This window comes from Lactuca sativa, chromosome 9 (assembly GCF_002870075.4).
Source record: "Lactuca sativa cultivar Salinas chromosome 9, Lsat_Salinas_v11, whole genome shotgun sequence".
Lineage (NCBI taxonomy): Eukaryota > Viridiplantae > Streptophyta > Magnoliopsida > Asterales > Asteraceae > Lactuca > Lactuca sativa.
Window position 1 is genome coordinate 22,643,075 of NC_056631.2, and position 18,323 is coordinate 22,661,397.

Consider the following 18,323-nt stretch of genomic DNA (forward strand, 5'->3'; position numbering starts at 1 on the left):
TTAGTGACTCGCCGAGTTCATGAACTCAGAAACCCCACAATTTGCGACTCGACTTGCCGAGTCACCCCATGACTCGTCGAGCCCTTCAAGCCAAGTCCTAGCCTGTCCAACTCACTGATTCAACTCAATTTTCTGATCCGCATTATTACCAGATGGGTTAGGGTTTGCGACCCAACTCGTCGAGTCGAAGAACAGACTAGCCGAGTTCACTTAAGTCATCCCCAAACAGACGGTTTCGGTCCATTCCACTGATTCCAACTCATAGATCTGGACTCCTAAGGCTAATTTTACACGTAAAGTTTCCAACTTTACGTGCATGCAAGGTGGTATTTGCTCAACACAAGATAGAGAGAAGGTCCAAGACATGAATACTCACATACATGCTAAAGGGCTAATACTTTATGCTTCCATGGACTCAAAGAAGTCTAGATCTGAAGTTGCAACCCCAGATCTAGACCCAAAACCCGAAATGGATCCTAACTATGCTAAAAAGCCCCAAATCATCATCCATCAATAGATCTAGAAGGGAAAAGCTCAAGGTAACGACTTGTTACCTCAGAAATGTGCCCAAGATGAAGTAGATTTTGGATCTACTCGAACTCCTTGATGCTAGCCTCTTGATCTACAAGTCTCCTTCACTATAATCCTCTTCCAAAGCTTCAAATCACTCAAAAATGGAGGTTTACACGATTTAGGGTTTGCTGACTCTCAAGGGGTAACAAAGAGGCTGAGGTGAGGACATAAGGTCCTTTAAATAGGGTGCAAACCCTATAATTTAGGGTTTTCTCTTCCCAGTACTGACTCGTCGAGTCCCGCCACCGACTCGGCGATTCGGATCACTTAACACGTGCCCAACACCCGCTCCGACTCGACAAGTTAAGACACCTACTCGTCGAGTCTATTCCCTTATGTACACATAGCACCCCGAACTTATATTCCTGAACTTAGGATGTTATAGATTGTCTCTTAGATAGAAATATTGACTGTCTGAACTTGGGAGTTAAGACACTAACATTGTATATAACTAACTAGGTTATAACCTGTGGACACCACAGATGAGAAATTTAAAAATAATTTTGATTAAATTATAACTTATTTATTGAAAAGTGATAAACTAATATTTACCAATTGATAAAGTATATGTTTTGTAAGTAATATGATAATGACATAATTATTGGTTGAAATCATGAAATGATAGTGGTTTGAATATCCCAGTATAATTTTCTATTTTTTCTTCTCTCTCTGGTCGTGACATCCATGTTCTTGTTTGATATATAATTAAGAATAAAAATAATGAAGTAAAATTAATAATTTGAAAGTAAGGGTTACATACGAATTGTTGCTCCTTTTGATTAACAAATTAAATAATAATCAAATATCAAATAAATGATAGTTGTAAATCACGGGAGTAATCAATTATTTTGAAACAATTATTAGTTTACATATTTATATTATGTCTTTAATTTTATAATGTATGGTTATAATTAATATTTAAAATGCTTTGAGGATATTTAGAACGTTTTTTAAGTATAAATTAATTACAAATATTCATCTTGTATAATGATATATATAAATTAAAGTGACTCATAAAATTATTGACCATAATATATTATAAAATGATATTATTAAGTTTTGAATGACACATTAAATTATAGTTAAATAAATAAAACATTTAAATTATTAATACAAACGTTATTAATAAGTTGAATTCGTAAATGACTAATCAAATATTAAAAAAAAAGCCTATTAATTTATAAATTTAGAAGTTATGTTAGTAAGTTTATATTATTGTTTTAAAATAAATATATAAACCGATAAGACAAATTAAATATGACGGTAATATAAACCAAACACAATCACTTATAAACTAAAATGATATACGAAATGTAATTTACTAAAATTAAGTCATTATTATATCTTAAACTAAAAATAAGTAAATAATGTTTTACCAATTGAAGTTAAAAATATGAAAGGCTTAACAATTTAAATGGATGCAGAGAGTATTAGTTGAGGTTATAGAAAATTACATAGAAAAATATTATTTCAAAACAAAAAAGAAATTAGAATAAAACATGATAATATAAAACTTTCAAATAAAAATATTGATTACGGTGTAATTATATTATCCTTACAAACTTCATATTTTTACAATTCCAAATTTTTTTGTATTTTGGTAGTTATTAACCTATGATACTTATGTTGATTCTTAAATGAATATGTGATGTTCACTTTACTAAACATAAACATGTTATATTTACATTTTAATAAAAAAAAGTAACAATAAACATGTATATATATTTTAAAACTACAAGGGGAAAAGTTAAATTTTGGTAAAAGATGAAGGTTTCTTTCGATTCAAAGCCACAGTGGCCACGAGACATCGTCTCGTTAATTGTTTCCTCAGGCGATTGCTTGTCTTCTAACACTACTGATGACATTAATAACTCTCTCCGACAACCTTAAGGTATGTACCCTCTCTCTGTATGTAGATATAAAACTTAAGATCAGATGCATGCATGGTTTGTTTTTCTTGATTTCCCCTTTCAACGGTTAATTTGGGCTTTAATCGAGAAAATCATCAATTCTGGATTTTTGATTTAACCTAACCATCAAATCGAATTGTTTATGTAACCGATAGAGTTTAGGATTTGATGATGTTGTGTCTACAAACAGTGATTCATAAAGTGGAAGCTCAATTCATTCATTTTTTTAAAGATAATCGTAGTTGGATTCAAAAGCATGGCAGAAATTAGAAGGGCGTTTATTGTTTCTAAAGTTGGGATACAGTCATGAAATTGAATTATCAGTGCCTCCTGCTGTTCGTGTATTTTGTTTCAAACCAAATACCGTTTGTTGCACCGGAATCGACAAGCAAAGGGTGCACCAATTTGTTGTCGCCGTTCTAGCTATTAGTCACTGGAGGATTACAAAGGCAAAGGTATATGTCGATAAAGTTATAAAGAAAAAATAGCAATTGTATTTTTCAAGATAATCTATATGATTAAAAATTATACACCCAATCTAGGATTCTATTTACCTCTTAACACATGGCACCAATAGTGAAGTAGATTACTAACTACATACTATTGTAATGAGTTTTTCAGTTAATTATTTTTTTTAAAAGTATTGTTTCACCACCATACTTTTCAAGAATGTGATTACTCCTTATCAAATAGTTTTGAAAGCTAAATATAAGCATAAAGTAAATGAATTCATATCAGGTGTGAGAATCTAGTAAAAAAGGAGAAATTTCACCAAATTTAACTATTTTTGACTACTGATGCGTCGGATGCCTGATGGTATAAATCATTTATGGCGATGAATTTTCTGTTTCAGGTAACTCTTCTTCATGTTAATGAATATCTTACACTCATTGGATGAGAAGATTTTTCCAACTACATATTATGGCAAACTGGATTCTCGTCTAGGGAAACTTTGTCTAAAGGTTAGTACCCCCAAAATAGAACAACTTGTATAGCATTCAACAAATATTCACTAAGGAGATTATACCCCGTTTGAGCAGATTAAGCAAATCCTCAAGTCCTATAAAATAATATGAAAGTAGAATGATATTATGGGTAAAATATGAAAATAAGATACTGTATAATAAAATGACAATATAAATAAATAATTGAGAGATTTGAGCTTTTTATAATTATTGAAGGTTAACTTCTAAAGCATATTGCTATTTGATGCATTTAACACCAAAACATGGATAAATAAATAGCAATGTACTTTGTTTTTTTTGATAAAAAAAAATAGCATCAACCAGAAACAAATAGATATTAACTCAAAAAATGCAATAAACATAAAATATTTATAAAGTAAAAAAGTAGATATGAATTTAGAAAATGCAACAAATATAAAATATGTATAATGTAAAAAAAATAGCGTCGACTAGAAATAAATAGTTATGAATTCAGAGTACTTTTAAACATTTTGGGAAATAGCGACATACTTTTTATAGATTATTCAAAGTAGGATGCCTTAATGTGACCATTTTAACGTACACTGCCATTTTTTAGTTTCAGAATTATTTTAAAATGAAACTGTTTAATATTCTAAAGTTCATTGCTATTAAAAGTACATTTTCAAAAGTCAGATGTTATTATAGTTGGATTATTTGGTTAAAAATGATCCATGTAGTAGAATACACATTACAAAAATGGATAAAAAGTTTTTTTTTTTTAAACACAGCCAGATAGTAAGATTTTTCAATATCACATACAAACACACACACATTATGTGGTAAATCAACGCCAATAGAAAAAAAGGGGAAAATTTTAATACACTAACCCGTTGAATCTTAGTTGTGTGAAGCAAAAAGACATTTCTTCTATGTGTATAGGCTCGATGAGTTGAAAAAGAATGAGTATTATTTTTTCCTGGGATTATGTTGGTATTTATAATTTCTAAATGGCTGAGATGAGAAATAAAACTATTTAATATTTTATTCCAAAATCCGGCAATCATTCTTATCTCTTATAAAATTTGTTTTAATGTAGTACTATACAATTTATTAGCATTCCATATAAAATAATTAAGCATACCCAAGTGATGTGTTGAACTTGTATGAAGCAAATGTACGAAGCAAATGGAGTTCACAAATACGAATGAGTGTTTTATCTTTTGTTTTTTTATAGGAATTTGACCTTTTTGTCCCTTGGTTTAAAAGGGCAATATAAAACAATGTACTCTAATAAAATAACAATGTAAAAAAAATAGAATTATAAAAAAAGATGGAATAAGTCAAAAAAAAAAATCCACAGTAGCGTTTAGTTTGACATTTTAGTTTAAGTGCATTATATTTTTCTTACAAATTTGGTTTATTTATGCAAGATTCCAAATTTATATAAGTATATTCCTATGTTTTTTAGGTATATTGTGATCAACCTGCCACCAACTTGTGATGTCTTCAATAATCTGTCGTTACTTTTTTTTTCTACCGTGAATCATGGCAATATTCCTTCAGGTATGATTGGTTTTTAAATATTATTTTGTCCATTATGTTTGCTTAGAATAATAGGATAAATACATTAATATTAATGTTTTTAAATTCAAACATCCATAATATCTTTGAATGTTGGCATATTGGTCTTCAAATGTAATGTTGGCACTTGGCAGATTGGTCAGTCACATTCAATACAATTTCAGAACATTAGTTCGAAACAGAAGATACATAAAAAGAACATAAGAGAAATAGAAGAACACAAAAAAACACACAATGAAAAAGAAAGAAAGTAAAAGTGCATTTGTCATAAATGTTACATGTTTATAACAATACACTTTCGAGTCATAACAGATACCTAAGAACACGTATATAATCAATAGCTAAATCATTAATTTTTAGATGATTATAAACTAACCTGATGGTTTGAACTTCTATGAATGAAAAGTTGTAGAATACGGAGTTGCTCTATAGAATTCAAGAATCAGGAATCCAAAGGTGCTCTATAAATTGTTACTGTGGAAAGGCTTTTATAACTGCAATAAAATGATGAGAGTACGTAATAATAAGGAATGGAGAAATAAGGAATAAGAAATTGATCATATACTAATTTGAATATACAAATATTTAGCCTATAAATCCGGAATTGTAATCGTATCTTTAGTGATTGAAAGGTTCTGCATATAATCAATATAAATTTAAATTTGATTGCGGCAGGTAATCTTATGATTTGAAATTCTAGCAATAGATGTGATTTGAAATTTAAATGTAGATACATTTTCTATGAGATAATTATTGTAGTATAAATTTGGTAGCTTATGAGCTCCTTTTTTGTAAGGATTTCGGAAATATTAATATTAGTTAACCTAAAACCATTGCTGATTTTATGGTTTTGATTGCAGGTATTTTAGGATATAAGATAATATCCTTCAAATAAGGAACACTAAAATGCAGATATGTAGGAATTGAATGTCGATTGATGCACTGATTTAGTGGGCGGGAAAAGTAGAGAGTATAATGTTGGAGAGAATGCCACGTGGTAGAAGGGTGGTGTAAAAGAAGGATATGTGGCACCTTAGAGAGATTTTTATTAGGAAGATAGATATCATAAAATACATGTTGAATAATGTTCTCTTAGATAGAAATATAGACTGTCTTAACATAAAAGAGAAAGATGACATAAAGATACATACATGTTAAAAAAGGTAATTGCTCTAACTGATAATAGCTTAAAGATTGATTTACCAAAAGCTCATGAGAAGTAATTATCAGTATCACTTCATCATCTTGTGATTATAAAAAGATCCATAACACATAAAATTAAAAAAATTGTCTCAAGTATACCTTTAAACACATACCCAAATTGGTTAATATATAAAACTTTGCATGCACCAATATTTACATTTACTTTGCATTTACATTTGGAAAAGTTGTAATTTTTCTCTTACATCCATGAAACCATTCGCATAACTCTTCAAACTTTACCGATATAATCTATCACTTTGTGTTGACATATATGCAATATGCAAGCTACAATGTTCTTATATAGGCCAAATATTTCATTTAACCCATTAATTAAATAATACGATTTGAAGAGTTTTGGAAGTTACAAATCACAACATTTCAATTAATCATAAATTAAATTATATAAGATGAATAGTCTTGGTAGTTTCAAATGCATGAGGTTGGTTGAAGATTGCCTTGAACTCGGTGAGTCTATTAGTGGACTCGGCGAGTTAGGTCGCGAAACCCCAAACCCTTCGAGTTGAGACTCGAATCAGTGAGTCGGGTGGTGACTCAGCGAGTTGGTCAGGATAGGACTTGGAACTAGTTGGACTCGGCGATTCATAGACTGACTCGGCAAGTCGAGTCGCGAATAGAAAGACCCTGAGCATATGAACTCGGCGAGTCATTAGGAGGACTCAGCGAGTAGGGTTGACCTGGAAGGTTGGCTTTGACCAGGATTTTGACCTTGACCAGAGTTGACCTAGTTGACCTTTGGAGGTCAGTTGGACTAAGTGTTATATGGATACTGACAGCTCGGAGAGCTAGAGGAACAGCGGTTCAGGAGATTGTCGAGTAGCAGCCAGAGGTTTATTAGCAGAGCTCAGCAGTTCAGGTGAGTTTCCTTCCAGTAGGAACGAGTCTAAGGCCACAATGCCGGCCCGTTCAGTTAGCTGTAGTTTCGGACTTCGGTCCGATGTAGGGGACAAGGTCCCCAGTCAGTCAGCTTCGGACTTCGGTCCGATGTAGTAGTTAGTATGTTTGACGCCTCCGTGGCTCAGACAGGTTTATGTGTTTATGCTAATTGATATGTTATGCTATGCTGTGTTCAGTCAGTCAGCTTCGGACTTCGGTCCGATGTAGGGGACAAGGTCCCAGTCAGTCAGCTTCGGACTTCGGTCCGATGTAGTAGTTAGTATGTTTGACGCCCGTGGCTAAGACAGGTTTATGTGTTTGTGCTAATTGATATGTTATGCTATGTTGTGTTCAGTCAGTCAGCTTCGGACTTCGGTCCGATGTAGGGGACAAGGTCCCAGTTAGTCAGCTTCGGACTTCGGTTCGATGTAGGGGACAAGGTCCCAGTCAGTCAGCTTCGGACTTCGGTCCGATGTAGGGGACAAGGTCCCAGTTAGTCAGCTTCGGACTTCGGTTCGATGGAGGGGGCAAGGCCCCAGTTTGTCCGGACCTCGGTCCGATGCAGTGGGCAAGGCCCAGTACGTGCTTTATATGTATTGTATGGTATGTGGTAGTTTGGGGGAGCTCACTAAGCTTCGTGCTTACGGTTTTCAGTTTTGATTTCAGGTACTCGGTTTTCAAAAGAGGAGCTCGGGAAGATTGCGGTGCACACACCATAGTCAGTTAGCCTGGGAACGTTTGACTCTGATGATGATGTTATGTTTTGATTTAATACTCGAGAAATTATGTTATGACTTATGAAACGGTTTTTTTTATAAATATGAATTTAGTAATGTTTTAAAAGAAATTTTTAGTTGTGATTTTTGGATCGTTACAAGTTGGTATCAGAGCCTTGGTTTGAGGGATTCGGATACACCTCCGGGTGCATCTGAACTCAAACTAAGGGAAAGATAAAAAGATTTTCAAACAGAAAAATGTTTTCGAATGAGATTTTGAAAAGCACTTAGAAAGAAAGGAATTTTCAAACAAGATAAGGGTGTGGTGCATGCGATCAGCCGAGCTCAAGTAAGTACTCCCAAATTACCCATACAAGTTATGTTATGATTATCAGTATCAGTTCAGTTTCAGTTTTAGTTCCAGCTTCAGTAGAACAGCATGCTAGAATAGGACTAAGGATCTAGGATGATGCCTTATGTGCCTGCTTTATGTGTTTCAGCTTGATAAGAATTGCATGCTAGTATTGAGTAGACAGTAATAGGATAGCCTGTGTAGGTTATGCCTGATAGTTTGAGCTTAGCATTGTATGCTAGTGCAGTTTCTTGTTATGAGAATATTTTTGCCTGAGTATGTTTCCTTTATCCGAATGCTGCTTGCTTTGTGCTTTGTGGGACTCTGAGTGATGGGAGTTAGCCGTTAGGTGAATACGTCACGTCACATGTGATCAGGGTTGAATAATCTCAGAGTGTTGGATTTGGCCCTATTGCGCAGCTCTCGTCTGAGTCTAACCGTTGTAGGGACGAGTCTTTTACTCGAAGGATTATCTGAGCCTCGTCACAGGTGATGGTATTCAGGTGATGGCTAGTTGGCATTACAAGGAGGCCTTCAGCAGCTGAGGACTGGTTTGGGTGGAGTCGGAGGTTCCCTAGGGCAAGCCTAGGATGGGAGTAGCAGAGATCAGTAGATGTGATTTGGTGGAGTTGAGGTAACTCTTGAGGAAAGTACGGATAGATGTGGAAGGTAGTAGGGGCCCATACTACTGAAAGCAGAGGATCCGTACTCGATTCAAGAGGGACCAAGACGAAACCAGGGAATGGTGAAGTGAGTGAGAAATCCCTCAGCAGTAGTGTGTAAATTGATCAGGAATTGTTATATTTTCAACATGGTGACATTGCGCGAGCTACCAGTTAGCAGTTCAGGCGTCGAGGAGGGATCTGGCTCGGGCTTTAGAGTCGGGCAGCTTGATGATCAGATGAGGGTTTTCATTTCTGCAGAGATCACACGCAACATCATTGATCAGACTCCGGTGATTTTCGGATCGATTAGAGAGGCCATTGTAGAGCTCATGGACCGTCATCTTGAGGCCTTCAGGGCCGGGATAGTTTCAGGGCAGATTGGGGCTCGTCTAGGTCCCGAATCTTATGGAGTTCAGGGATCCATCAGGGAGGGAGATCCCATTTCTAGTTTCTGCCATCAGGGGATAGGAGTGAGTGGGGCATCCTGTCTCCAAGAGAGACCTCTATATGATTGGATAGTTGAGGAAGTTTCGCGAGCCATTCGCGAGGATCTGCCCGACATGGTCGTGAGGATCACTGATAGATTGATCGAGAGGCTCTAGGATCACACAACTGTTGTTCAGTCAACGGGCAGGGAGTCGGAAAGGAAGAGGAAAACGGATGAGACTCAGGTAGCCCCAGGTTCGGGTAAGAGGCCCACGGGTTCGGATTTGAGGACGAGGAACTATCAGAACCGCAGTCGGTGCGGGAAGTGCGGAAGGACGCACATGGGTGTGTGCAGGCGTAGAAGTGGTGGCGATGCCGGATGTTTCAAGTGCGGCCAGATTGCTCATTTTAGTAGAGACTGTGTTGTTACCTTTGCCCAGGGACTTGACCCGATATGTTTACATTGCGGTCAGAGAGGCCACAAGAAGGCCCACTGTCCAAGTTTGTATACAGCCGGGCAGGTGCCAGCTCCTGCCCCTGGGACTTCAAGAGACCAACGGACGTCAGGGCCGGGCAAGGGCGCCTACGGCTCGGAGCCGAGTTTTCCGATAGATTTTAGCAGGGATTCGAGCAGCCCTGAGTGATGGAGGTATGTATCTTTGCTTTTCTATTATCTATTATTGTGATATTATTGTTATATTGCTGCATTGTTATCAGTAAGCTGGAGTGTTGAGGTATTATAATACCTGCTTGTGGTCGAGTTTTATGCCATCTGCATACCTTGGAATTCGAATGGTGGATTGGAGGTCGTCCCCTCCAGATCAGGTTACTTCGGATACAGTAACTGTAGCATGTATGTGTAAGATGCAGTAGTGCCTTACTACTTGCGGAAGGCGTTAGTCGGGTAATGATTAGTTATATTTTCAGTAGTGATAACTCAGAGTTTTTAGTGGAGTAGCTAGCGGTCAGTAAGGAAGTGGGTTGGGGAGGTGCACCCCAAACGCAGGTTCTCGGGATGTAGTCCTTAAAGCAAATACAGTTAAGGATCGAAGGGTGCTCAGTCAGATAGCAGGAAGGGTACGGATCTGGTAGGAGTTAGTTGGAGCGCTGGCAAGGGTAAGAGTCGGCGGACAGCATATCACCCTTTTAATGGAAGGAGGGTTGGAAATCCTTTCAACCAGTGAGTAGTAAGGATCTAGTCGAATCCAAGTAGGGGAGAACCCTCCGAGTATACAAGGATAAGAGTCACGTAGACTCAGAATGAGTGCGCGTCCTCTGAGAGGACATGTTAGTATCACAGTGATCGATGGATCGAGATGGTTAGAAGCTGGTGGAGAATCCTGGATTGGAGGACCACCCGTAGAGGCTCGAGTGAGTCGGGATGAGGATCCTGAGAACAGTTAGCAAGAGATGCCTTTGTATTAATAGCCAGTGGCAGAGTCAGCATGCAGGATTGCGTAGACTCAGGAGTTGGGAGTTTGGAAACTTCCCAACAATAGCTTCTTGTATCCGGATTAGTAGACGGTTGGTTTGGAAACCAAGCCGAAGAGTTCCTCGACGAAGCGCTAAGTATATCAAGGATATAAGATGTCGAGGATGATGCAGTATTCAAAGATTGAGGGCTGTTTTTGAGGAATCAGGATGAGGAATCACTAGCGGGACTAAGGATAGTCAGGATGTCCTCGGGGTAGTAGTGTTGTAAGTCTGCGGGGGTAGCCGTAGCATTCACTAGCAGTCAGATAGTAGTAGTGTTGTAAGTCTGCGAGGGTAGTCGTAGCATTCACTAGCAGTCAGTAGTAGTAGTGTTGTAAGTCTGCGGGGGTAGCCGTAGCATTCACTAGCAGTCAGATAGTAGTAGTGTTGTAAGTCTGCGGGGGTAGCCGTAGCATTCACTAGCAGTCAGATAGTAGTAGTGTTGTAAGTCTGCGGGGGTAGCCGTAGCATTCACTAGCAGTCAGTAGTAGTAGTGTTGTAAGTCTGCGGGGGTAGCCGTAGCATTCACTAGTAGTCAGTAGTAGTAGTGTTGTGAGTCTGCGGGGGTAGCCGTAGCATTCACTAGCAGTCAGATAGTAGTAGTGGTGTTGTAAGTCTGCGTGGGTAGCCGTAGCATTCACTAGCAGCCGGATAGTATTAGAAAGTTGTAAGTCCGCGAGCGTAGTCGCAGCCTTTATCGGATTGATAGACAGCATGAGCGCGTTGTTGGGCGCAGGAAAGCAGTAGTTCACACCCGTTCGGGTGCAGCAGTGAGGATATGGGAATCCATGAGTTAGATTTCGGATTTCCAAGTATTTCAGTTATGAGATCAGAGTAGTAGTGGACCAATGGGGTTCGGGCATGTTAAGGGTTGCCCTCAGTCGGGGAGCCGTCGTGTTGTTAGTCACGAAATTTATGATGTCAGGATGTGACGTATGGACCCGATCGGTTGGATCGGAAGGATGTTAGAGCCACAGGGACAGGATAACTAGTGGAAGCTAGTTCCAGAGAAAGATCTCGAACAGAAGTCGTGGGAGCGACTAAGCAAGGAGTCCTTTGACTCCACAGTTGAGTTGGAACTCAACGTTTCAGTCAGATCAGTGTTTCAGGCATCTTAGTGTTTCAGCCAGTTCAGTGTTTCAGGTAGCTCAGCGTTTCAGTAAGTTCAGTGTTTCAGGCAGCTCAGTGTTTCAGTCAGATCAATGTTTCAGGCCGTTCAGCGTTTCAGTCGGTTTAGCGTTTCAGGCAGTTTAGAGTTTCAGACATGTTCAGTATTGCAGGCAGTTCAGTGTTTGGAAAGTTTCAGAGTTTTGGGCAGTATTAGTATTTGTGTTGGAAGGCAAGTGCTGGCGGTATAGTTGGTTGATTTGGAAATGGCAAGTCCCTCTCAGCAGGATCAGTCGAGCCTTTTTCCAAGTATAAGTGATTTGTAAGGATAACTAGGCAGGTAGCTTTTCTTTCAGGATGGAAGGCTCGAGTTACCAGGAGTTGAGTAATCAGATGGGATATAAGCAAGCTGGTTCCAGCAGCTTCGTTTCAGTAGTGACCGGCACTGTGAATGGCTGGAGTGATGGACAATAGGGTGTTAGTTTTCCCAGATAGAAAGTTGGAGGCATTTCGCAGGACAGTTGGCCATAGCAAACTTCGAGGACGAAGTTTAGTTTAAGTGGGGGAGAGTTGTAACACCCGAGATCAGAAAGGTCAAGAAAAGAAAGGAAAAACCCTAAGTTGAAGAGGGTTGACTCGTCGAGTCTAGGGAGGAACTCGGCGAGTCGGAGCGGGATCCGGGTGTAAAGCAATTGACCGACTCGGCGAGTCGGCAAGTGGACTCGACGAGTCAGGTCTCGGTTTGGAAACCCTGATTTCGGGACTTGGTATCCTATTTAAGCATCTTATTCTCTTTCCTAGGGCTCAGTTGCGGCTCTATAGTCCAGAACCAGAAACCCTAAGCCTCCATTGTTGCTCATTCAAGCTCTCTTGTCATTTTGGGTGGTTTGAAGGAAGAAGGAAGAAGGCACACATTGGGGATTCAAGAATTGGTAGTAGATCCAGAGTTTGTGAGGTCTTCCAGAGCATTTGAAGGTAATGAGTCGTGACCTTCCCCCTTTTTCATAAAGATCAACCTTTATCATGGGATTTGGGGCTTTTAGGACAAGTTCTTGAGCCATTTCGAGTTAGAAGCCCAGATCTGAAGTTGCTACCTCAGATCTATGTGTATCTTGGCCTAGAGAGTTATAAAGCATCAGTCTATGGGTTCATTGTTGAACCCTTTTGTCTTAAACCCTAGTTTAGGGTGAATGGTGCCTAGATCTCCTTCTCTACACGTAAAGTTTGCAACTTTACGTGGGGAATAGGCTTGGGGAGGGTAGATCTGCAGTATGGAGTCTATGCATGACTCAAAAGTCCTCTGCATGTATGGAGATCTGAATAGACTCGGCGAGTCCTTCGAGTGGACTCGGCGAGTAGCTTGAAGATGAGGAGGAACTCGACGAGTAGGATGAACAGCTCGTCGAGTCGGATGAAGTTAAGCATGAACTCGGCGAGTTGGAAGAACAACTCGACGAGTTGGTTGAAGATTGCCTTGAACTCGGTGAGTCTATTAGTGGACTCGGCGAGTCAGGTCGCGAAACCCCAAACCCTTCGAGTTGAGACTCGAATCAGTGAGTCGGGTGGTGACTCAGCGAGTTGGTCAGGACAGGACTTGGAACTAGTTGGACTGGGCGAGTCGAGTCGCGAATAGAAAGACCCTGAGCATATGAACTCGGCGAGTCATTAGGAGGACTCGACGAGTAGGGTTGACCTGGAAGGTTGACTTTGACCAGGATTTTGACCTTGACCAGAGTTGACCTAGTTGACCTTTGGAGGTCAGTTGGACTAAGTGTTATATGGATATTGACAGCTCGGAGAGCTAGAGAAACAGCGGTTCAGGAGATTGTCGAGTAGCAGCCAGAGGTTTATTAGTAGAGCTCAGCAATTCAGGTGAGTTTCCTTCCAGTAGGAACGGGTCTAAGGCCACAATGCCGACCCGTTCAGTTAGCTGTAGTTTCGGACTTCGGTCCGATGTATGGGACAAGGTCCTAGTCAGTCAGCTTCAGACTTCGGTCCAATGTAATAGTTAGTATGTTTGACGCCTCTGTGGCTCAGACAGGTTTATGTGTTTATGCTAATTGATATGTTATGCTATGTTGTGTTCAGTCAGTCAGCTTCGGACTTCGGTCCGATGTAGGGGACAAGGTCCCAGTCAGTCAGCTTCGGACTTCGGTCCGATGTAGTAGTTAGTATGTTTGACGCCTCCGTGGCTAAGACAGGTTTATGTGTTTATGCTAATTGATATGTTATGCTATGTTGTGTTCAGTCAGTCAGCTTCGGACTTCGGTCCGATGTAGGGGACAAGGTCCCAGTTAGTCAGCTTCGGACTTCGGTTCGATGTAGGGGACAAGGTCCCAGTCAGTCAGCTTCGGACTTCGATCCGATGTAGGGGACAAGGTCCCAGTTAGTCAGCTTCGTACTTCGGTTCGATGGAGGGGGAAAGGCCCCAGTTAGTCCGGACCTTGGTCCGATGCAGTGGGCAAGGCCCAGTACGTGCTTTATATGTATTGTATGGTATGTGGTAGTTTGGGGGAGCTCACTAAGCTTCGTGCTTACGGTTTTCAGTTTTGGTTTCAGGTACTCGGTTTTCAAAAGAGGAGCTCGGGAAGATTGCGGTGCACACACCATAGTCAGTTAGCCTGGAAACGTTTGACTCTGATGCTGATGTTATGTTTTGATTTAATACTCGACAAATTATGTTATGACTTATGAAACGGTTTTTTTTATAAATATGAATTTAGTAATGTTTTAAAAGAAATTTTTAGTCGTGATTTTTGGGTCGTTACACTATAACTTTTATTATAACATTTATATTAACTCTTCATATTTAAATTACATATCTCTTCAAATACATTAATGTTTTTAATGAGCAAAACTTTACAACCTTATAAAAGAAAGGAAATGAAAAAGTTATTAGTGATTACTAATTAATAATCATAAGTTAAAAATTCTTGAGTTGTAACTAATAAATATACAAAAATTAGAAAACTCTTGAGCTGTAATGTGAATTTCAAATAAATGCGGTACTTGGAAATGTATATTTATTATTATTATTATTATTATTATTATTATTATTATTATTATTATTATTATTATTATTATTATATTCTTCTAAATAATTGGTTTTGATGTATCATTTTAATCCCTTCAATTATTAAACATAAAGATATTTAATTATAAATTTATAACATACATAGGTGCATATACATGTTAAACAAATCGCATATAATATATATATTTTTGTAAATGTGATATGTAATTCTTGTCGTAGTAATATGGATAAATTACTTTCATATGAAGAACATATCATGATAAGTCTATCATAATTACATATCAAATGTTCAAAATTATGTTATCTTTTAAATATGTTGTGTAGGATAACCCAATAAAAAAATAATAAAAAATAAACATAATCAAAATAGAAAAACTACAATCAAATAAATAAGAGCATTGGGTGGTTGAATATATAAATAAAGATGTTACATAAACATACATTTAAATCAAAAGAAAAAACTAACATTCGTCAACTTTGCTCAAACAAAAAAACCTATATCTATTTTGTGAATCTTCTTTCTTCATTTAACACCATTCAACCATAGAAACTTGATGACAATTCTTCACCAACCTGCAATCAATATATTTTTCCTGAAAAAGAAGAAGCAGAAAGATATTCCAAGCAAAACATTGATGTTTGGAGAGTCACATTCAAGAATGAGTAATACACACAAATCACATATAAAGATTAAATGAAAAACTGAATATAAAGAAAGAATAGAAAAGCTTCATTTGTTTTGGTTGAAAGAAAAAATCATATTACAATTACCATCGATGCGACATAACCCATTTCTTCAAATCATCATATTTTGATCGTGAATGCTTCAACTATATGAAAACTTTTGAATCACAATATCTTCAAATCCTTCTTACATGTAAGATTTTATATAACACAAGAGACACAAAAGATTGGCATTTTTATAGTAAACTTTTCATTAAATTCTAATTAAACATAATATAAGTTATAAAACTTTTGAGTGTTAAATCATAATTAAGAAAACTTTTGAGTTGCATTAGTTAAAAAAAGGGGTTTCAAATGAATGTGGTTTGAGAAAGTTAAAAAAGGGGGTTTCAAATGTATGAGATTCAAGAAAAAATGTTAGCTTTATAAGTATATATGACTAGGCAAATGCCCGCGCGTTGCACAGAAACATCTATATATTTGAAGTGTTTACAAATATATGTTTTTGTAATATAACAATAACGTTGTTGTTGAATTTTATATAATAATTCGTATATTAAATTTATATAATATATTGATTATTTTGAATTATATGATAATATATACATCTATTATAATTGCATAATCTCAATCGTTTGAATGACTTCTACCAACAAGTTACACATGAATAAAATTAAATATAATATATTTTTATGTTATTTATAGTTTTTGTTATAGTTAATTAATTTTTTAAAAATTATTTTCTTAATGTTTCAATTTCTATCATTATAATTATTTAAAACATCAAACATTGTTATTTCATTTTAAAGGTAACAATATAATCATTTATATAGAGTTCTTTTTAATTATTGTTATTGTAAGTTGTTTTAAGCTACTTATTTGAAAACTTTTAATGATTCTAAAAATATATTTAGGAAATATTTTAGTTAAATTGATATTACAATTTAGTTTTTGCATTTATCACTACAATTTATCACTTTTAACTATTTACAAAATATTCTTTGGTTTTTTAAGTGAAACTGAATTTTATATTTAAGTTGACATTGTAATGGTAGTATTTAAATTAACAATTTAAGTATTTTGTCCAAACTGTTCAGAAGTTGTAGTTTTAAACTGAAAATTGATTAAATACAACAACATTTTAAATATAATAAATTAAGTATAATGTGTTAAAAGTTAAAGACATAACTTTATAAGTAGATGTAAATATAGTATTTTAAAATTGAAATTTAGTTTATTTATGATTACACTTTAAGTTTGATATTTGTTTAACCTTATTGACCAACTTATATTCATTATTAGAAAGACACTATAATTTATCACTTTTAACTATTTACAAAATATTTTTTGGGTTGTTTAAATTAAACTAAAATTTATATCTAAGTTGACCCTTAATGTTATATTTAAATTAATAATTTAAGTATTGTATACAAATTGGTCCAAAATTGTATCTTTAACATGATAATGGTTTACATCCAACAATATATTAAAACTAATAAATTAAGTATAATGGAGTATGTTAAAAGTTAAAAAACATAACTTTATAAGTAGAAGTAAAGGTCTTAATTTAATATTGAAATTTAGTTTATATATGGTTACTCTTTAGGTTTGATATTTATCTAACCTTATTAACCAACTTATAATTATTATTAGAAAGAAATTAAAAAGTCATGGGAGTTTCAAATGAATTTGGTGAAAGGAAAAATGCATGAGAGTTTGAAATGAATGTGGTGAAAGGAAAAATGCTTCCTTTATGATATGATATAGATGTGTGTAGTAAACCTGAGTAAACTAGTATTTTAATATTGAATTATAAATATCTCCTATTTTCAAATTGAACAGATGTTTTCTAATATGTCGCCGACGTTCAAAATGAAACTAATGAATACGCTTTAAATTCAAACTAGAATATTGGTTTTAATACAAACCAGGAGGTTTCCTGTGCTTCACGGCGTCGAAGGGTAGTGCATATACTTGTGGTTTATTCGGGGTCGTCTATTTTGAATGCCAATTAGCTAATTCTATGAAAATGATAGTTTTACCCCTGCCTCTTCATCTAAGTGCACACTTGAATATTCAGAAAGTTTAAAACGAATATCTTAGTTAGCTAAAATACAATGTAGAAGGAATCCACCCACGTGGGATGTCAAGTGATGGGGCTTATTTAATAGTCACCAAATAATTTGATGTCGTGTGAAAATCCATTAAACTATTTTACCATTATGTAAGAAATAAAAGTTTTGTTTCATTTTTTTGTTTAAAGGACTTGCAAAATTGTAGTGCAATTTTATGACCATAAATAAACATATATATGGAAAAAGTGACATGGGAAAGGGAAGCTACATAAAAAATCATAATAACAAAAATGAAAACCACATTAACACACCTCAATTTAGAGATAATTGTAACGCCCGTAGATCCGGGCTAGTCAATTTAGAGATAATAGGAGTTGAAAACGAATTTTCGACAAAAGTAATCTTAACCAAGTTGTAGAATATGTCTCAAGGGTTCCGTACATATAAAGAACGCCGAAATCCGAGTTATAACGAAAAAGTTATGGTCCGTCGAAGTTTTTCGGCAAAACCGGCACGGCACCGAGAGACGTAAATAGTGAATTTAAGATAGAGGACTTTTTAGCCTTAGGGGTCTAAATGAAAGTTGTAGAATATGTCTCCATCTACGTGTGGATATAAAGAACGTCAAAAACGGAGTTCGTATGCAAAAGTTATGGCATTCCGAAGATTTAGCTTTTAAAAACCCTAAACTAGCTAATTCACGA

At 36.3% G+C, this 18,323-nt stretch overlaps 1 long non-coding RNA gene across 2 annotated transcripts; it reads left to right on the forward strand.

Annotated features, from left to right (window-relative positions):
* Positions 1-2,342: 2,342 nt before the first annotated feature.
* LOC111882603 (uncharacterized) lies at positions 2,343-7,929 on the forward strand. 2 transcript variants are annotated; one of them, XR_002847206.3, is made up of 6 exons: positions 2,343-2,464; positions 2,716-2,938; positions 3,337-3,445; positions 4,878-4,972; positions 5,851-7,067; positions 7,754-7,929. It is a non-coding gene; the product is annotated as an uncharacterized LOC111882603 (long non-coding RNA). The 2 variants fall into 2 exon arrangements; XR_002847205.3 differs by having other exon boundaries at positions 2,345-2,464; positions 2,674-2,938; positions 7,754-7,928.
* The last annotated feature ends 10,394 nt before the right edge of the window (positions 7,930-18,323 follow it).